Consider the following 23,250-nt stretch of genomic DNA (forward strand, 5'->3'; position numbering starts at 1 on the left):
ATCATTGTACAACTATAAATGTAATACATTCATTGAGTAATATAAAAAATTTTAAAAATAAAAGTGTTTTCTGCTTCAAAGGACACAATTAATAAAGTGGAAAAAAAAACAAAAAACAAAAAAAAAGATGCAGTCAAGTCAGAGAGGCCCAAACATGAGAAGGATTCTGTACACTCTTGCTGGTTTTGAAGATTTAGGGGCCATGAGCAGAGGAAATCAGGCTGCTTCTAGCAACTAAAAAGCACCTCTTCCCAAAGGCCAGTGAACAAATGAGGACCCTAGCCTTAAAAAGAATTGAATTTTTCCAACAACCTAATGAGACTAGAATGGATTCTGCCCTAGTCTCTAGATAAGGGCCAAGGTAGGCTGACAACTTGATTTTGGCTTTCTAAGATCCTAAGTGGAGTATCTAGCAGAACCTGCCAGACTTCAATCCTAGACCATGTATAGTTACCACAAATATGGAAGAAATCTCAAAACCAAACAAGAATCACCTTATTTAATATAAGGTTGGAAAAGGGTAACTCTTAAATTATTAACTGCCAGAGTGTAAGGGAGACCAGATGGCAGAGCAGAAGGACCTTGAGATCACCTCCTCAAACAAGCATACCAAAATCATACAAACAGCTAAACAATCACCAATAAAAAAGACTGGGACCTACCCCTCAAAAGATATTCTACTTCAAAGACAAAGAAGAAACCACAAAAAGATGGTAGGAGGAGCACACTTGTGATATAATCAAATCCCATACCATACATGTGGGTGAGCTACAAAATTGAAAATAGTGGTGAGAGCTATGAGTCCCACACTGGGCTTCCCAGCCTAGGAGTCCAGAATCAAAAGGAGAAGCCCACAGATCATTTGGTTTTGAAATCCAGCAGGGTTTGAGTGCAAGAGCTATGCAGGGCTAGGGGAAACAGAGACTCCACTCTTGGATGCAGCACACAAGGTCTTGCATGAGCTAGGAGACATGGCAAAAGCAGTGACTTCATAGCAACCTGGGACAGACCTACTTCCTGGTCTTGGAGGGCCTTCTGGGGAGGCAAGGAGCAGCTGTAGCTCTCTCTGGAGTCATAAAAGCTGGTGGTAGACATAAAGAGTAGTGTTCATCTGCATGAACTCTTACAGAGGCAGACATTTTGCTTGAGTCATTAGCACTAATACCTGGCCCCACCTAACAGCCTTTGGCACCAGTGCTGGGAAGTCTCAGGCCAAAAAACCAAAAAAGTGAGAACGAAGCCCCACCCATCAACAAACTAGGTGCCTCAAGACTTCCTGAGCCCATAGCCACCTCTGAACATACTGCATAACATGGACCTACCCACAAGAAAGCAGCAACCAAGCTCCACACACCAGCGGGAAGTAAATGCCCCCTCTTTCCAGGAAGCCTACCAAAGGCTATAGACCAGATTCAATCACTGGGGGCACACAACATTATCAAGAAAATTATAATCCTACAGCCTGCAGAACTGAGCCCACAGACAGGTCAGAACCTCATCTGGATCAGCTAGTCCCTGGCCCTTGGGTGATGAAAGCAGAGAGTACTGCTGGGACACATAGGATATCACCTAGAGGGTCACTGCTCCAAGGTTAAGAAATGTACTCATCTTCTACATACAGAAAAATACAAATAGAAAATTAAAAAAGATGATAACAAGGAATATGTTTCAGATGAAAGAACAAAACCTCAGAAGAAAAACTAAGTGAAACAGAGATAGGCAATCTATCTGAAAAAGCTTTCAGAGTAATGATCATAAAGAGGATCTGAGAACTCGAGAAAAGAATGGATACACACAGAGAGAAGTTACAAGACATTTTTAACAAAGAATTAGAAAAGATAAAAGAACGAAGTTGAATACAGTAAATGAAATGAATAATACACTAGAAGAAATCAATAGCAGAATAAATGAAGCAGGAGAACAGAAAGTGATATGGAAGACAGAGTGGTAGAAATCACTATTATGGAAGAGAATAAAGAATAAGTGAAGATACAGGATTAAGATGGTGGAATAGAAGGACTGGAGCTCAACTTCTCTCCTAAAAACAATGAAATTCACAAATAAAGACTGAGCATTCTTCACCAAAATGGACCAGAAACCTTAAAAAAGATATCCTACTCCAGAAGAAAAAGAGGAGGCCACATCAAGAGGTAGGAGGGGCAATTTTGCGATATCAACAACCCCATACCTCCTGGGTGGGAAGCTCCACAGACTGGAAACTGGTTCACAGAGACTCACCTACAGGAATGAGAGTTCTGAGCTCCACATCAAACTCTCACATATGGGGATCTGGCACTGGGAGAAAGAGCACCTGGAGCATCTGGCATTGAAGGTCAGTGGGGCTTGTGCGCACGAGCTCCACGGAACTGGGGGAAGTGGAGACCCCATTTTCAAAGGCGCACAGATTTTCACATGCAATGGGTCCCAGGGCAAAGCAAAGCCTCCATAGGAATCTGGGTTAAACCTGACTGCAGTTCTTGGAGGACATCCTGGGAAAACAGGGGGTGAACGTGGCTTGTTGCGAGGGAAGGACATTGAAAGCAAAGCTCTCAGGAATATTCAGCAGCCGTGCCATTCTCTGGAGGTGGCCATTTTGGGAAAATCTGGCCATACCTATCAGTATCAGGTTGAGAAGCCCCAGGGCAAAAACAATCCAGGTGGGATTACAGCCCCAACCCTCAGTAAAACAGGCTAACTAAAGACCCCTCAGGCACACAGCTGCCTCTAATCTCATCCAGAGACTAAGCCCCACAAACCAGAGGGATTAGAATCAGCTCCACCTACCAGGAGGCAGGCATTAGCCCCTCCAATCAGGAAGCCTACAGCAAGCCCCCATACAGACTTCAGCCACAGGGGGGCAGACATCAGAAGTAGGAACAGCTACAACTCTAATAACTGGAAAAAGGTCACCACACCAAAAACCTGTAAAAATGAAAACACAGAGAACTATAACTCAGATGAGGGAGAAAGAAATCAAAGATGACACAAATAGATGGAAAGATATACCATGCTCTTGGATTGGAAGAGTCAATATTATCAAAATCACTATACTACCTAAGGCAATCTACAGATTCAATGCAATCCCTATCAAATTACCAAGGACATTTTTCACAGAACTCAAACAACATATTTTCAAGTTTGTTTGGAAGCACAAAAGACCCAGAATAGCCAAAGACATCCTGAAAAAGAAAAATGGAGCTGTAGGAATCAAGGCTTCTGGACTTCAGACTACGCTATAAAGCAACAATCATCAAAACCATATGGTGCTGGCACAAAGACAGAAATATAGATCAGTGGAACAGGATAGAAAGCCCAGAAATAAGCCTATGGACCTACAGCCAACTAATCTATGACAAAGAAGGCAAGAATATGCAATGGAGAAAAGACAGCTTGTTCAATAAGTGGTGCTGGGAAAACTGGACAGCCACATGGAAAAGAATGAAATTAGAACACTCCCTAACACCATACACAAAAATAAACTCCAAATGGATTAAAGACCTAGACATAAGACCAGACACGATAAAAATCTTAGAGGAAAACATAGGCCAAACACTCGCTGACATAAATGACAGCAACATCTCAGATTCACCTCTTAGGAGTATTGACAATAAAAGCAAAAATAAATGAATGGGACCTAATCAAACTTAAAAGTTTCTACATGGAGTTCCCATCATGGCTCAGTGGTTATTGAATCCAACTAGGAACCATGAGGTTACAGGTTTGATCCCAGGCCTTGCTTAGTGGGTTATGGATCTGGCATTGCCGTGAGCTTTGGTGTGGGTCACAGATGCAGTTCAGATCCCATGTTGCTGTGGCTCTGGCATAGGCCGGTGGCTACAGCTCCAATTTGACCCCCAGACTGGGAACTTCCATGTGCCGCAGGAGCAGCCCAAGAAATGGCAAAAAGACAAAAAAAATAAACAAAATAAGTAAAAGTTTCTGCACAGCAAAGGAACCCTAAAGAAAACAAAAAGACAACCTACAGAATGGGAGAAAATATTTGCAAGTGAATCAACTGACAAGGGATTCATCTCCAAAATTTATAAACACCTTCTGCAGCTCCATACCAAAAAAAAACAAACAACCCCATTGAAAAATAGGCAGAAGATCTAAACAGAAGACATACAGATGGCCAAAAAACACATGAAAAGATGTTCAACATCACTCATTATTAGAGAAATGCAAATCAAAACCACTACGAGGTACCCACCTTACACCAGCCAGAATGGCCATCATCAAAAAGTCTACAAACAATAAGTGCTGGAGAGGGTGTGGAGAAAAAGGAACCCTAGTACACTGTTGGTGGGATTGTAAATTGCTGCAATCACTGTGGAAGATAGGATGGAGATTCCTCAGAACACTAAACATAGAACTACCATTTGATCCAGCAATCCCACTCCTGGGCATCTACCCAGAGAAAACCATGTCTCGCAAAGACACATGTACTCCGATGTTCACTGTAGCACTCTTTTCAATGGCCAAGACATGGAAACAACCTAAATGTCCATCGACAGAGTTGTGCATCAAGAAGATGTCGTGCATATACACAATGGAATATTATTCAGCCATTAAAAGGAATGAAATACCGGCATTTTTAGCAACATGGATGGACCTAGAAATTATCATGTGAAGTGAAGTCAGCCATACAATGAGATGCCAAAATCAAATGCTTTCACTGACATGTGGAATCTGAAAAAAGGACAGACTGAACTTCTTTGTAGAACAGATGCTGACTCACAGACATTGAAATACTTATGGTCTCTGGAGGAGAGAGTTTGGAGGGTGGGGGGATGTGCTTGGGCTGTGGGATGGAAATCCTGTGAAATCAGATTGTTATGATCATTATACAACTACAGATGTGATAAATTCATTTGAGTAATAAAAAAATAAATAAATAAAATAAAAAGAATAAGTGAAGAGTTTAAGAGACCTGTGGGAACATCATTTGTACCAATAGTCACATTATAAGGGCCTGAGGATACAAAGGTAAAAGGCCTGAGAAATTATTTGCAGAGTGAAAAAGTTCTCTAGCATTGGAAAGAGAACGTTCACCAAAGTTCAAGAAGCACAGAGAGTCTCATACAGGATTAACTCTAGGAGTAACATGCTGAGAAACATAATAATCAAATGTGCAAAAGTTAAAGATAGAGAAAATTTTAAAACCATCAGAGAAAAAGCAATTAACAACATGCAAGGGAATACCCACAGGACTATAAGCTGTTTTTACAAAACAGCTCTACATCTATCATCTCACTCCTTTTTTGCCTGCAAAGTAATGAATGGAAAAAACCCACAACCAAGAATACTCTACCCAGAAAGGTTCCCACTCATATTTGATGGAGAAATCAAAAGTTTTATAGACAAGCAGAAGCTAAAAGAATTCAGGACCACCAACCCAGCTTTACAAAAATTCTATAGGAACTTTTATAGGCACAGAAGAAAAGACTACAATTAGAAACAAGAAAATTACAAAATAGGAAAGCTCACTAGTAAAAGCAAATATACTGTAAATGTAGGAAATCACCCACACGAAAATATTTTATCGGGACCAGTAATCATGAGAGGCTGAGAACACAAATGCAGGATATTTAAGATATATTTGAAATTAAAAAATCACCAACTTAAAGCAATCTTGCATGTGTGTGTGTATATATATATATATATATATATATATATATATATATATAACTTCTATACCAAAACCTCATGGTAAATAAAAACCAAATATTATGTGCATACACACACACACACACACACACACACACACACACACACACACAAACTTAAAAATGAATCTAAGTACAACACTGAAGATGGTCATCAAATCACAAGAGACTACAACAAAGGACAAAGAAAAAATAGACTTTAGAAAAACAGATTTGGAGTTCCTGTTATAGCTCAGTGGTTAATGAATCTGACTAAGAACCAGGAGGTTGCAGGTTCAATCCCTGGCCTTGCTCAGTGAGTTAAGGATCTGGCGTTGCTGTGATCTGTGGTATAGGTTGCAGACACAGCTCGGATCCCACATTGCTGTGGCTCTGGCGTAGGCCAGTGGCTATGGTTTCAATTCAACCCCTAGCCTGGGAACCTCCATATGCCAAGAGAGTGGCCCAAGAAATGGCAAAAAGACAAAAAAAAAAAGAAAAAAAAACAGATTCAAAACAATTAAAATGGCAATAAGAGTATACGTAGTAATAATTACATTAAATGTAAATAGACTAAATGCTCCAACCAAAAGGCTGGCTGAATGGATACAAAAAACAAGACTCATATACATGCTGCCTGTTAGAGACACACTTTAGATCCAGGGATAAATACACACTAAAAGTGAGGGGATAGAAAAAGTTATTCCATGTATATGTAAATCAAAAGCAAGCAGGAGTAGCAGCTCTCATATCATAAAAAATAGACTTTAAAATCAGACTGTTACAAGAGACAAAGGAGGACACTACATAATGATTAAGGGATCAGAGAAGATATCACAATTGTAAATATGTATGCATGCAATATAGGAGAACCTCAATATATAAAGCAAATGCTAACCGCCATAAAGGAGAAATTGATAGTAACACAGTAATAGTGAAAGACTTCAACATCAATGGACACAGCACCCAGACAGAACCTCAGTAAGGTAATATAGGTCTTAAATGACACATTAGACCAGTAGACTCAGCTGACATTTATAGGGCATCCAATCCAAAAGCAGCTGAATACACATTCTTTTCAAGTACTTATGGAACATCCCCCAGGATAGATCACATGTTTGGCCACAAAGCAAGGTTTGGTAAACTTAAAAAAACTGAAATCTTATCAAGCATATTTTCCAAGAACAATGCTATGAGATTAGAAATAAAATACAAGAAAAAAAACTGAAAAAAATATGAGCACATGGAGAATAAAAAATATGCTACTAAACAACAAAGAGATTACCGAAGGATCCAGAGAGAAATAAAAATACCAAGAGACCAAGGAAAATGCAAACTTGGGGTTGCATAACCTATGAGACACAGCAAAAGTAGTTCTAAAAGGGAATTTTAGAGCAATAAAAGCTTATCTCAGGAAACAACAACAACAAAAGTATCAAAACAACCTAACCTTAAAGGAACTAGGGAAAGAATAACAGGCCAACCAAAAAGTCCCGAAAGTTAGAAGGAAGGAAATCATAAAGATCAGAAAAGAAATAAATTAATATTTTTTCCTTGTCTCTGTTTAAGTATCAATCAAATTAAAAGCTGGTTTTTTGAAAAGATAAATAAAAATGATAAACTATTATCCAGACTTATCAAGAAAAAAAGGTATAGGACTCAAATCAGTAAAATTAGAAATGAAGAAATTACAACTGGCACCACGGAAATACAAAAGATCATAATGAAAACTACGAGCAACTTTATGTCAATAAAACGGACAACTTGGAATAAATGGACAAATACTTAGAAAGGTACGATCGTCCAGAACTGAACCAGAGAGAAGTAGAAAATATGAACATATGAATTACAAGTACTGATACTGAATCTATAATTAAAAAACAAAACAAAAAACCTCCCAACAAACAAAAGTCCAGGACTGGATAGTTTTACAGGCCAATTCTCTCAAAAATTTTGATAACACCCATACTTGTGAAACTATTTCCAAAAATTTCGGAGGAAAGAAGACTTCTGCACTCATTTTATGAGGCCATAATCACCAGGATTCCAAAACCAGACAATGATACCACAAAAAAAGAGAAAATTATAGGCCGATATCACTGATGAACATAGACACAAAAGTCCTCAACAGAATAGTAGCAAAGCAAATTCACTAATATATTAAGAGGGTCACACCACCATGATCAAGTGGTATTTATTCCAGGGATGCAAAAATTTTTCAACATCCATAAATTAGTCAGTGTGATATACAACATTAACAAATTAAAGAATAAAAACCTATGATTATCCCAATAGATGCAGAAAATGCTTTTGATAAAGTAATTAAACACACGTTTTTGATAAAAACTTTCCAAAAAGTGAGCCTAAAGGGAACTATTTCAATGTAATAAAGGCCATATATTACAAATCACAGCTAAAATCATATTCAACAATGAAGAACTGAAAGTATTTCCTCTAAGATCAGGAACAAGGATGTCCATGTTCAACATTTTTATTCAATGTAGTTTTGGAAATCCTAACCACAGCAATCATAGAAGAAAAATAAATAAATGGAATCCAGAGTAGAAAAGAAGTCAAAGTGTCAATATTTCCAGATGACATGGTACTCTTCATAAAAAATCCTAAAAACACTACCAGAATAGTTCTAGAGCCCACGCTGGTGAAATTGGTGCACACAAAATTAATAAATACACAGAAATATCTCAGATTTCTATACACTGACATTCAAAGATCAGAAAGATATATTAAAGAAATAATTTCATTTTCCATCACATCAAAAAGAATAAAATACCTAGGAAAAAACATACCTAAAGAGGCTAAAGATCTTTAATCCAAAATCTCTGTAAGATGCTAATGAAAGAAATTGAAGATGACACAGATGGAAAAATATATCATATTCTTGGAAGAATCAATATTGTTAAAATGACTATACTACCCATGGAAATATGCAGATTTCAGTGTAATCTCTCACAAATTACCAAGGGCGTTTGTAACAGAACTAGAACTAGAAACTTTAAAATTTGCATGGAAACACAAAAAACTTGACCAGCCAAAGCAATCCTGGAAAGAACAGAGCTGGAGGAATCAGGATCCCTCATCACAGGCTATACTACAAAGCTACAGTCATTAAAACGGTATGGTACCAGTGCAAAAACAGACATATAGATCAATGGAACAGGATAGAAAGCCCAGAAATAAAACCATACATCTATGGTCAATTAATATATACAACAAAGAAGGCAAGAAAATACAATGGAGTAAAGATACTTTCTTCAGTAAGTGGTACTGGGAAAACTGGATAGCTACATGTACAAAAATAAAATTAGGGAGTTCTCATTGTGGCTCAGTGGTAACAAACCCAACTACTATCCATGGGGATGCAGGTTTGATCCCTGGCCTCGCTCACTGAGTTAAGGATCCGTTGTTGCCACAAGCTGTGGTGTAGGTCTCAGATATAGCTTGGATCCCATGTTGCAGTGGTTGTGATGTAGGCCAACAGCTGCAGCTCCAATTCAACCCCTAGCCTGGGAAATTCCATATGCCACAGATGCAGCACTAAAAAGACAAGAAAGAAGAATACTGTTAGAACTATTACTATACACAAAAATAAACACAACATGGATTAAATACCTAAATGTAAGACCAGATACTATAAAACTCTTAGAAGAAAACATAGGCAGAATACACTCTGACATAAATGATAGCAGTATTTTTTGGATATGTCTCCTAGAGTAATGGAAATAAAAACAGACTGGACCTAATTAAACTTAAAAGCTTTTGGACAGAAAAGGAACTCAAACTTTGAGTGCAAAAGACAATCTACAAATCTACAGACTGGGTCAATGTATTTGTAAACAGTGCTACTGACAGGGGATTCATTTCCAAAATATACAAGTATCTCATTCAGCTCAATATCAAAACAAAAAAAAAAATCAAAAAATGGACAGAGGGTCTAAATAGACATTTCTCCAAAGAAGACATACATATGGCAAACAGGCGCATGAAAAACTCCTCATCACTAATTAGAGAAATGCAAATCAAAACTACAATGGGGTAACAGCTTACTCCAGTCAGAATGACAATCATTGAAAAGTCTACAAATAGTAAATGCTGGAGAGGGTGCAAAGAAAAAGGAACCCTCCTACACTGCTGTAAATTGGTACAGCCACTATGGAAAACAAAAACAGTATGGAGATCACTTTAAAAATGTAAAATAGAGTTACCATGTGATCCTGCAATCCCACACCTGGTCACTTATCTGGAGAAAACTAATTTGGAGAAGATACCTACACCTCAGTGTTCACTGCATCATTATTTACAATATCCAAGACATAGAAGTAACCTAAATGTTCACTGACAGATGAAGGGACAAAGAATAAGTGGTATCTATACACAGTGTAATATTATTCAGCCATAAAAAATAATGAAATGATGCCATTTATGGCAACATCCATGGATCTAGAGACAATCGTACTAAGTCAAGTAAGCTACTCAGAGAAAGACAAATATCATACAATATCACTTATAGCTGGAACTGGAAAACAAAAAGATATAAACTTATTTACAAAACGAAAATAGACCACAGACATAGAAAACAAACTTATGATTACAAAAGAGGAGAGGGAGGGAAGGGATAAATTAGAAGCTTGGGATTAACATATATCACTACTCTATATATAAATAGAACAACAAGTATAGCTAACTATACTAAATATTTTTAATAACCTATAAGGGAAAATAATATGAAAAAATTATGTATATGCACACTTATATATATTTATACACACGCATATATAACTGAATCACTATTCTGTTCACCTGAAAGTAACACTATATTGTAAATCAACTATACCTCAATTAAACATTTTAAAAGTAAAAAATAAATTTACAATTCAAAAATGAAAGTAAAATTTTTAAAAAATAAGAAAAAAGAAAGTTCAAAAAAAAATCATGGCAATGTAAGTTATTCCTGCTTCTTGTTCCCCTTTTTCTACCAAGAATTAAACATTCATCCACATACAAAAGTACCTTTGTGGGAGCTGTGTGGATCTAGCACCACACACCAAAGAACCTGGGAAGTCTTGCCCATGTGTACTGCTAGTAATAGCCAGAGAGAACTTAGTATAGACTGTGGAACCAGCAGAGCAGCAAACATTCACCAGCTTCTCTTGTTAGGAAACAAACTGTGCAGTTGTCCTGCACAGATACCATAGAAGAAAGAGAAACTTAGAATTCCAGCCTCTTCATGTAGATTCCAGGACACTACTGGAAAAAATGTGGACATAGAGCAGAAAATAAGAAGTATTAAGAACAGAACAACTTCTACCACTATCAGGCAACAAGGCAACACTGCATGGAGCTGAACTATCAGGCTGCAGCAACCTCTACTTCAGGGGAAAAAGTGATGAGTAAGTGCCTAGCCACCCTAGGATCTAGATGTGCCAGAGTAGTAAAGCAGGATGCTTATGACTGGGAGGATAGAGAAGATCATGAAAAAAGGCAGATAAGAGTATCAAAGAGCCTTATAGAAACATGATTCATGATTCCTACAGACTGAGCTCAGCATAAAGTCTACTCATCCAGAAGGGAAAAAAAAAGAAAAAGAAAAACATAGCTTACAAAGGAATCCTTTTTGGCTATTAGTGAATTTCTCAGTGGAAATCCTACAGGCTAGGATAGAATGAAATAACAAATTCAAAGTACTGAAAAAAAAAAGCCAACCAAGAATACTCTATCCACAGCAAACTTATCCTTCAAATATGAAGGAGGAATAAAGACTTTCCTGGGTTGGGGGCAAGGGGGTAGGGAGCTAAGGAAGTTAATCACCATTACACCTGCCTTGAAAGAAATACTGAAAGTAGTTCAAGCTGAGATGAAAATACACTAATCAGCAAGATCAAAACAAAAATATATACAACACATTGGTAAAGATTTGTACACAGATTAGAAAACTAATTTGTAATCGGGTGAGGTATTCACCACTTTACAGTATAAAGGTCAAAAAGATTAAAAATAATTATAGCTACTATAATTTGTTAGCTATCTTTTATATTGCATATTTGTTAACAATGACATCAAAAATTTTAAATGGCAGAGGAGAGTGAAGCTTTTGTAAGCAATCTAAGTTAAGTTGCTATCAGCTTAAAGTGGACAATTTTATGCATGAGGTATATTACATAAACCTCATGGTAAACACAAAGAAAAAAACCTAGAATAAATGCACCAAGATGAGTAAAGGAGAAAAACAGCATACCACCATGGTGGAGGGGAATCACCAATTTGCAAAGGTAGGTAAAAGAGGTGGGAAAATGGAATTACAACACAAAGGAAGACAATTTAAAAGGTATCGTCAATAAGTCCATACATAACAAATATAGATGCAAATGAATTAAATTTCATTAAAACAAAAGGCACAGAGTAGCTATAAAAAATAAACTATATGCTGGTACAAAAACTCACTCAGCTTTAAGGATATGCGCAAAATGAAAAGATGGAAAAATATATTCCCTTCAAAAGGAATCCAAAAAAAAGTGGTGGTGGCTATACTTACATACTTTCTATTATTAGACAAAATAGACTAAGCCAAAAATGGAAATGAGACACCAAGAAGGTAAATATATAATAATTAAGTGGTCAGGAAGGTAAAACAATCATAAATATATATACCCAATATTGGAGCACCTAAATATATTAAAAAAATACTAACAAATCTAAAGAGAAAATAGACATGAAACATAATAGTAGGAGACTTCAGTACACCCACTGTGAGCAATGGGTAGATCAGTAAGATAGATGAGAAAAATCAAAGAGGAAACATTGGTTTTCAATCACACATTAGACAAAATGGACTTAGATATTTATAGAACATTCCATCCAACAGGATAGTACATATTCTTCTCAAATACAGACAGAGCATTCACCAGGACTGTTCATATGATGAGACACAAAACTTATCTAGCAAATTTAAGTAGGCTGAAATCTTGCTAAGAATTTTTTCAAACCACAAGGGTATGAAACTAGAAATCAACAATAGGAAAGTAGAAAAATCTAATAGGTTGAAACTAAACAATGTACTCTGAGCAACCATTGGTTCAAAGAAGAAATCAAAAGGGAAAAAAAAAATCAAGACTATCAAAACAAATGAAAACAGAAAAAAAAATACCAAAACCTATGAGATGCCACAAAGTAATTTCCAAGTTACAGTGATGAGTGCATTTATTAAGAAAACAGATCTTACCAACCAAACTTTATTCCTTGATGAACTAGAAAAAGAAGGAAAGCAATAGTGATCAGAGCAATAATAAATACAAATCAGAATTGAGGTTTTTTTTTTAAAAAAAAAAAAAAAAGGTAATCAAAATTGACAAACCTATAGCTAAGCCAAGTAAGAAAAATAAAAAAAGATTCAAATTCCTCAGAAATGGAAGAGGAAACATTACAATTGAGACTACAGAAATACAAAGGATAATAAGAGACTACTGTGAACAATTACACCCAACAAACTGAATAACCTAGGAGAAATAGGAAAAATAGACACATTCCCCAGAAACATAAACCTACCAAAACTTATTTAGGAAAAACTAGAAACTGTAAACAGACCAATAATGAGTAAGGAGATTTAATCAGAAACCAAAAACTTTTAATACAGAAAACCCCAGGACCAAATGGCTTCACCAGTCAATTTTACCTAATACTTACAGAAGAACTGACAGTCAGCCAGCAGTCTCCCTGCCATCCTGTTGGTTCTCACACCATGAATTCCTCCAGCACGTCCTCCACATCCAGCGGTATGTTGACATCTGCATCTGGGCTGGGGGTTGCATCACCCAAAGGCCTTGATGCCTTCATGAGTGTGCAGCCTGGATAGACATAGAAATGCCCTTCAAGATGGCATGTTCAGAGATTGGCTTGACCTTTGCAAGCAATCATTTTGCCTCAACAAAAAAGACTCGCCTCAAAATAACACTGTTTGTCCATAACCATAGTATTTACACTCTGGGCTGGTTGATGTTTCGTCCAACAGAGTTGCCCATGCAGATATCGCCATCAGCTGACCAAAAGTCCTAACAGGATCTCCCAGAGAATATAGGATCCTTTTTTGTTGGCCAACCTTTCTATCCAACTTAAGTTATTTTCATGATTTTAGTTGACACAGTTTGGGTTTTAGAATAGGAGTCGCCATCGAATTGTTGTCTCTTGCCCTGGCTTAACAACAACAAATATTGATATATACTTGTGGGTTTATGTCCTCTTTTCTTTTGTTTGTTTTTTCCTTTTTATTCTTGGTTATTTCTGGAGAACTTTGAAAACAATTCATCTTGTGTATACAATGCATTCCTGTGAACTGTTTTGCACAGGTGAGGCATTTCTATATTGGAGAACTCTGAGCAAACCAGGCGTTTTGTCTAACCCAGGGTAGTCAAGGAATCTTGATCTCAGTATTGAGGGAAATTGAGGAACTTATTTCTATCTTTCAAGTTTTTCCATCTCCCTTTGTCTTTCTCACTCAAAACCCCTACTCCCTTTCTCTCTCTCAATCTTTTTTTTTTCCTGTATCCTGTTTTTCTCTTTTTGTATTTTTTTCTTGGTTCTTTCCAAACAATGCCTTAAGTTACCAAATACTTTTCATATTTTTGCAAGTTACGTCTACATGAATGTCACCTTTGACTTTTCCACTATTTAATCAACTATGTATTATCCTGATTTTTTTCTTTGTGTTGATGTTGTCTATGATGTATTTGCTGTGGTGGGTCCCAATTTTCACATGCTCTATTTAGTTAGGTTTTCTAGGTGATCTGTTGGATACCTCTTTTTCCTGATATATCATCAATATCAGGAAAGTTGTAAGAGGTACAGAAGAGAATTTTGCATTCTGTATATGCAAAAACAACTCCAGGGAGATACATATTCCTGGAACACAAGAAATTATCTTCATGGGCATTCAAATTGGAGGTTGTAAGATCTTCAAAAAAAAAAAAACCTCCATATGATAGTAAGTTCCATGTGACTTTCCAAGGAATTAGTCATGGGTGCTGGCCAGAATGAAGGGAGAAATTACTTGGTGGATTTGTCTGGTTTTGTGTGATATGCCAAGTCTAGAACATGATGAGCCAACCCTGAGGCCATATGGTTGATAGCAGGTAGCCTGTTGCTAGCAGGTATTTCTGGAATAAAGGCTCCTGGTGTCATAGAGCATGGTATAATTCAGGAAACTAAGGATCTCATGGATGCAAGGATATGCAGGGAAACACATATCCCCTGGGCATCACGGTGGTTTCATTTGGGAATGTGTGAACCTGAGGCCCTTTTTTCCATTCTTCTTCACCAACACAAAAGACATGAACACAGATAGGACTGGGATCCTGGTTATGCAGGCCTCCATGGAATAACTGCGGCATATTCACAACAAAGCACAAGGCAGCATTAACCTCGGTGTCTACAATTGTTTACCCATTTTGCAAGGGGTACTGGCATGGATTCCATCAGAAAAATTACTGTAGTGATGGCACTGCCTGTAAGTTTTCATTTTCTACCAGCCAGAAATGCATTCAGTATTTGGTGGTGGTTTGTTTGCTTTCTTATATTTGTGTTTGGTTCCCTTACACTTATATTCTGATAGTTTGAGCTGATATGCCCTGGACGTAGGAAAGACTACTGTGTTTTGCAGAAAATATACACTGCTATAGCAGTCTTGCATAAACCCATCAAGATGTTAGTACTCACCAATAGGCTGAAGGCTGGTTTCATCCCCTAATTTGATGTCCCTCTACACTAAGGTCTTCCTTCCATTTCCTTTGCAAGGGAGTCTCAGGAAGATTTGTGAATTGGACCCCAGAACCTAGACTTTACTTCTCCTCTCATAGGCATAGGCTGAGACCCCAAGTTCCCCAATTAAAAAGAAAAAAGAAAAAAAGAATTAACACCATCTTTGTCAAATTCCTCCAAAAAAAAATGGAAGAGGAAACATTTCCAAAGTCATTTTACACGGTCAGTATTGCCCTGATACCAAAAGCTAGACGTAGACCAATAAATGTGATGATTATAGATGCAAAAATTCAAAAAAATATTAACAAAAGAATTCAATACATTAAAAATATCATACATTATGAGCAAGTTAGATGTATCTAGGATGCAAGGATGGCTCAGCACATGTAAATCAGTAAGTGTGATATACCGCATTAATATAAAATTCATATATCCTTAATATATACATAAAACTATTTGACAAAATGTAACATTTTTTCATAATAAAAAACCCTCAACAGACTTGATATGAAAAAAAACAACTTCATCATGAAAGGCCATATATGACAAACTATAGCTAACATTATAGCCGAAAGTGAAAAGTTGAAAGTTTTTCCTCTTACATCAGGAACAAAACAAAGATGACCACAAACACTACTGGTTTTCAATATAACACCGGAAGTTCTAGCTAGAACAATTAGGCAAGAAAAAGAAAAGGAATCAAAATTGTCAAGGAAGAAATAAAACTGCCATTATTTGAAGATGGTATGATTTTACATATTGAAAACTTTAAAGACTATTGGAACGAACTAACAAATTCAGTCAAGTTGCCAAAGGTAGTATCAATAGATAGACATCAGCTGCATTTCTATACGCCAAGAACAAAACATCTGAAAAAGAAGTACCACATCTTCTTAATCCATTCATCTGTCAATGGACATTTAGGTTGTTTCATGGCTTGGCTATTTAAATAGTGCTGCAATGAACATAGGGGTGCATGTATATTTTTCAATGAAAGTTTTGTCCAGATAGATGCCCATCAGTAGAATTGCTGGATCATATGGTAGTTCTATATTTAGTTTTCTGAGGTACCTCTATTCTGTTTTCCATGGTGGTTGTACTAATTCACATTCCCACCAACACTGAAGGAAGGTACATTTTTCTCCACACCCTTTCCAGCATTTGTTACTTATTGACTTGTTAATGATGGCCATTCTGACTGGTGTGAGGTGGTATTTCTTCATAGTTTTGATTTGAATTTCTCTAATAATTAGTGATGCTGAGCATTTTTTCATAAGCCTGTTGGTCATCCATATGTCTTCTTGGAAGAAATGTCTGTTTAGGTCTTCTCCCCATTTTTGATTGGGTTATTTGTTTTTTAGTTGTTTGTTGGAGACCAATGAACAGCTAAACTCTGCAGAAGGCCAATATCTGATGACACAGAGTTCTAAAGCACAGGGTCTCCTTCACAGACAAGACAAGGGAGTTATTCATAAACCATGCTATTCTATAAGCAGCTGCACTATGCACTAGAGGTATGCACCAGTGCTAATAGTTTCCTTTGTTTTTCACTAAAAGTTAGCTTTGTCATTGCCTATGCCTAATTTTGCTAATTCACCTACATACCTCACCTTCCTTAATAAAAGCCATATGGGCTACAGCCTAGGTGCCTTTGTTCTGTGGAACAGAGTGCCTCCTGGTCCCCCACTTTCTAAATGTAAAAGAGTCTTGCGTATTTTGTTCTACTGTGCCATCCTTCTTCCAGGATTCCCCTTTGCCCTGCAGTGCTGGACCTGGCAATTGTTGAGTTTCATGTGTTGTTTTTGTTGTTTGTTTATTTTGGAGATTAGGCCCTGTCTGTTGTATTGTTACCAAAGATTTTCTACCATTCTGCTGGTTGTCTTTCATTTTTTTAATAGTTTCCTTTGCTGTCCAAAAACTTTGAGTTTAATTAATTCCCATTGGTTTGTGTCTTTATTGTCATTATTCTAGGAGGTGGATCAAACAACGTGTTGCTGTGATTTATGTCAAAGAGCGTTCCGCCTATGTTTTCCTCTATGAGTTTCATAGTATCTGGCCTTATATTTAGGTCTTTAATCTGTTTTGAGTTTATTTTTGAGTATGGTGTTCTACTTTCATTCTTTTACATGTAGCTTTCCAGTTTTCACAGAACCATTTATTAAAGAGGCTATCTTTCCTCCACTGTATGTTCTTGCCTTAAAGTGTTAAGCATAGTATTACCATATAACCCACCAATTTTATTCCTAGGTATATAGATAAAAAAATCTATCTTTTCATTTCTCTTATCTATGCACAAACTTGTACGTAAATGTTTACAGCAGCATTATTGTTAAATACCCAAAATGTGAAAACAACCCAAATGCTCATTAATGGGTGAATAGATAAATAAAACATATATCCATATAATGGAATTCTAAGCAATAAAAAGGAATACACACTCTAATATTGATGAATGTTGAAAATATGCTTAGTGAAAGACAACACTCACAGAGGATCACTTATTTTATGGTTCTGTTTCTATGACATATCCAAAATAGACAAATCCATACAAACAGAAAGTAAATTAGAGCTGCCTTGAGCTGGGAGAAGGAAGGGTAGAAAGGTATGGGGAGTGACTGCTTGTATACAGAGGGTTTCTTTTTAGGGTAATAAAAATGTTCTAAAATAGATCATAGTGATGGCTGCACGACTGTTGTGTATTTTTGTGAGTTGTACACTTTGAGTTGGTTAATTAAATAACAAATTATATCTTCACAAGTCAATGTTTTTAAAAATAAAACTTATTTGCAATTAAGGAGCCAAAATGCTGACATTTTAGGTTGGCTGACAAGCCAATCATCAAAGAGGGCTTCGAGTCCATGAACATTTTTTAGAAGTTCTAGATTCCAAGAAGGAGCCCTAGGATAATAGAGCAGTAGGAAAAATAAAATAAAAGGGAAACCTATTTAGGGTATAATAATGAACACTTTACCACTGACAGTAACTGAGGCTCAATCCCACTGGGCAAATCTAGGAAGTTATTTAAGAAATTTTAATTTTCTACAGCTGTGTAACAAAGTATTGCAAATATAGCAGCTTAAAACAATATACACTTATCATCTTGCTGCTTCCATGGACCGTAAGTCTGGGCACAGTTCACCTGGATTTTCTATCCAGGATTTTGCAAGATTTCAAACAAGATGCCAGCCATTTCTTTTGGGAGTTTAGCATCCTCTCCAGGGTCACATAGTTGATGGCAGGATGCATGTGGATCTAGGACTGAAGCCAATTCCCAGCTATCATTACCTCTCTAGAACTTCTTGCCTATTCCACACTGGGCAAACAAATGTGCTCCTGCATCCAGAGGAAGCCCTGGAGTGGTGAGTCTCAGCTGCTTCCCTAACAAGGTTTTAGCATGAGTTCCTACTGTGGTGTAGTGGATTAACAATCTAACTGCAGTAGCTCCAGTTGCTATGGAGGCACAGGTTGGATCCCTGGCCCAGTGCAGTGAGTTAAAGGAACCAGCATTACCACAGCTGCAGTGTAGATGCAGCTTTGATTCAATCCCTGGCCTAGGAACTTCCATATGCTGCAGATGCAGTTCAATAAATAAATAGATAACAGAAGACCTCAGCATGTTTGGGAATTTCAGTGGATGAAAGAAAGTCAGCTAGGCACTAGTTACCTGCTGCATTGCTATAAAGGGAGAAGCCTCTGTAAGTTTAAACTCAAGTGGGAGGTTTATAAAAGTTGTTAACACCCTTTTTAAAAATTATTATTTATGCTATGCTTAAAATATTAGATACTAAAGAAAAAGGTTAAGGCTATACAACATGAAGATAATACTTGTGAAAAATGTATCAAAAAAGTATTACTTAATGTTAATTGGAACATTTGTAATACTGGAAATATTTTTATATCAAAGAAGTCACAATAAAAATACTAATCAAACAACTGTGTAACATATCCGAGTCAGCTCTCAGAGGTGCAGAACAGAAGTCATGGTAAAAATGCCACAGGTATTAGAGGAGAAAAAGCAGGGGTCATTGAAAACTTCAGACCTCTTTGGCCCTTAAAGAAAGGAATGGGCTTCAATTCTGTATCACTTCTCAGGCTGTCCCATAATCCACAGCACGCTGTTGCTCCTTGGTGTTCTCCTTTCACCTAAATTAGCATCCAGATGTCCAAAAGCAGAGTAATAAACACTAGCCTGTGCCCTTTGGAGTTGAATCCTCTCATAGTCTGACCCTCCCTAAGATTACTGTAACAGAAGCACTTATGGCCAAGGCTGTGGTTATTACCATGCCCTCACTGCCCTCTTCCTGCTGTGCATTACCTGGATCTAGCAGAGTATGTGATGGGTAAAGATGCCTAGGTTTACATCCTGGCCCCCACAATTATAAACTGTGTTATCTTAAGCGGGTCCCTTAATGGACTTGAAAAATAGTTTTTCAATTGAAAATAAAGATACTGAATCAGATGACCTTTTAGTTCTCTTCCAAGTCTAAATGTTCTGTGCTTGGTGACAGTATTTATAAGGTCTCTCTAGAACAGCACTGCCCAATAGAAATTTCTCTGACAATGAAAATGTTCCTTATCTGCGCTATGCAATATGGTAACCACCAGCCACTCATGGCCACTAGGCAGTTAGAATGGAATAGTATGAATGAGGAGCTGGATTTTTAGATTTAAATAGATGCATGTGGCTAGTGGCTACTGTACTAGACAACCCAGCTCTAGAGACCCAAGTATGAGAGAATAATTACTTCCTTACTAATGTGTGATAAAGCAGTTACTCCACTTTGTTATTCAGAGTTGTTACAAGGATTAAATAACAACACATGTACAATACAACATTACCTGGACCATAGTAAGTACAAAATAAATGTTAGTACAATGTTCTTATTTTATGTAGCCAATTGTTCAATTTTAATTAGTAACCAGTTTTTGTAGTTCAATAAGAAACAATAGATTTATGAAACTAAGGAATTATCTCCTTTGGTTTAATATTTATGTACATGGGAAAAAGAAAAATGCAGCTTAGGAGTGTCATAAAAAAGGTTAACCAGTTCCCAGGAATTTAACATATATGGTAGCATATGCCTAAATATCAGACTCAAATTCTCTCCCCTTTAATGGAACCGTTTCCATTTGCAATGATTTTTTTCTTTCTTTTTTTTTATTTTTTTTTGCTTCAACTCTTTCCTTTGAGCCTTTAAAGGGTTTCAACCTCTGTCTGTTTCTGTGGCTCAGTAGTTTTACAACCCTGGAAATAGCTCATTTTACCTCTTGTTAGGTGCCCTTCCATGCAAGATAAGATGGCTAATTACATATGCCATTAAACGAATGTAATTCCAACTAATTGACAAAAAGTATTATACAGCAGCAATTTCTGAAGAACAAAGTTGGATGAAAAACAAGGTTGTAATTCAGAAGTTTATCCCCAGGAACAAAGAATTCTAACTACTTCCCATCTTGCTGTGAATTCTAAGATCTGTATCTTTCATAGGGTGACAGAAGCAGGGGAGCTTCATCATTTAACCAAAAGTCACTGGATGTGTGGTACATAGAAGCTCTGCCAGGCATCATGAAGGAAACAAATGTGCCCAAGATATAATCCTCAACCCTCAGAAAACCTGCATCCACTCTTCTATTTATAGTGCTCCAGTGACTCCCCGTTGCCCCAGGATAATTACCTATCATGTATAGTCCATCATGCTCTCCAACTAGCCCCAGCTTTCCTGCTCAGCCTGATCTCTCCAGTTCTCCCCAAGCGTCCTATGCCTTAGCCTCACAAAAGTATAACCACCTTCCACCATCAGTGCACCCTTTCAGCAGATGCAAGCGCTCACTCACTGCTCCACATCCATTACCCTCCAACCTCATTGTGCCCTAAAACACACATTCCTTTGCCACTTTTTTTTAACTTTTTTTCATTATAGTTGATTTACAATGTTCTGTCAATTTCAGCAACGTGACCCATTGCTGTACAGCAATGTTCTGTCAATTTCTGCTGTACCACAAAGCGATACATTCTCATATTATCTTCCATCATGTTCCATCGCAAGTGATTAGATATAGCTCCCTGTGCTGTACAGCATAACTTCATTGCTCACCCACTCCAAATGCAAATTTACACTTTAAATTTCTTATGAAAAGTACCCTAAAGATTCTCTTTTCTTTCTGTTCACAATGAAGCTTGAGCATAAACATATGACTGTGATGCAGATACTGTTTGCAAATCCCTCTTTCCTGAATCACAAGTTCCCTGAAGACAGTGACCAAGTCTTCATATTTATGTAACTGTGGGACCTCAGCATAGGTTTTCAAAGTTTACTGAGTCAAGTAAAAATGAGATTTTAAAAATACATAATCAAGACACTATGGTGCCGGTACAAAAACAGACCAGTGGAACAGAACAAGAGAACCCAGAAATAGACCCACTTAGTCTTTGACAAAGGAGAAAAGAATATAAAATGGGAAAAAAGTCTCTTTAAGTGGTGCTGGGATAACTAGACAGCTGCATGTAAATCAATGAAATTAGAACATACCCTCACAACATGCACAAAAATAAACTAAAAATGGCGTAAAGACTTAAACCTAAGGCAAGATGCCATAAAATTCCTCTAAGAGAACATAGGTAAAAGATTCTCTGATATCAATTGTATAAATGTTTTCTTAGGTCAGTTTCCTAAAGCCACAGAAATAAAAACAAAACCAATGCAACCAACTGAACTGACAGGCTTTTGCACACCAAAGAAAACCATAAAAAAAAAAAAAAGACAACCTATGCAGTGGGAGAAAATAGTTTCATTAACAATGCGACTAACAAGGGCTTAGTCTCTAAAATATACGAACAACTTCTACATCTCAAACAGCAAAAAAAAAACTAACAACCCAATTGAAAACTGGAAGATATGCAGATGGCCAAAAGGCATATGAAAAAATGTTCAGTATCACTAGTTATTAGAGAAATGCAAATCAAAACTACAAAGAAGTACCATCTCACACAGGTCAGAATGGCCATCATTAACAAGTCAATAAATAGCAAATGCTGGAAAGGGTGTGGAGAAAAAGGTACCTTCCTTCACTGTTGGTGGGAATATAAATTGGTAAAAACAGTATGGAGGTACCTCAGAAAACTAAATATAAAACTTCCGTATAACCTAGCAATCCAACTCCTGGGCATCTATCCTAGCAATCCCACTCCTGGGCATCTATCTGGACAAAACTTTCATTGAAAATGATACATGCACCGCTATGTTCACTGCAGCACTCTTCACAATAGCCAAGACATGGAAACAACCTAAATGTCCATCAACAGATGAATGGTTTAAGAACATGTGCTATATGTATACACAGTGGAATACTACTCAGCCATAAAAAGAACACAATAATGCAATTTGCAGCAACATGGATGAACTAGAGACTCTCATACTGAATGAAGTAAGTGAAAAAGCAAAAGACAAATACCATATTGTATTAGTTCTATCTGGAATCTAATATACAGCACAAATGAAACTATCTACGGAAAAGAAACAAACTCATGGACTTGGGGAACAGACTGTGGCTGCCAAGGGGAGGAGGAGGGAATGGGATGGACTGGTAGTTTGGGGTTAATAGATGCAAACTACTGCATTTGAAGTGGATAAGCAATGAGATCCTACTGTATAGCACAGGGAATTTTATCTAGTCACTTGTGATGGAGGATAATGTGAGAAAAAGAATGTATACATGTATGTATAACTGGGTCACATTGCTATACAGCAGAAATTGACAGAACCTTATAAATCTACTGTAATAGAAAAAGTCATATATATATATGAATTTAACTTGATTGCAATGCAAAACAGCATAGGAT

This window comes from Phacochoerus africanus, chromosome 2, assembly GCF_016906955.1.
Source record: "Phacochoerus africanus isolate WHEZ1 chromosome 2, ROS_Pafr_v1, whole genome shotgun sequence".
Lineage (NCBI taxonomy): Eukaryota > Metazoa > Chordata > Mammalia > Artiodactyla > Suidae > Phacochoerus > Phacochoerus africanus.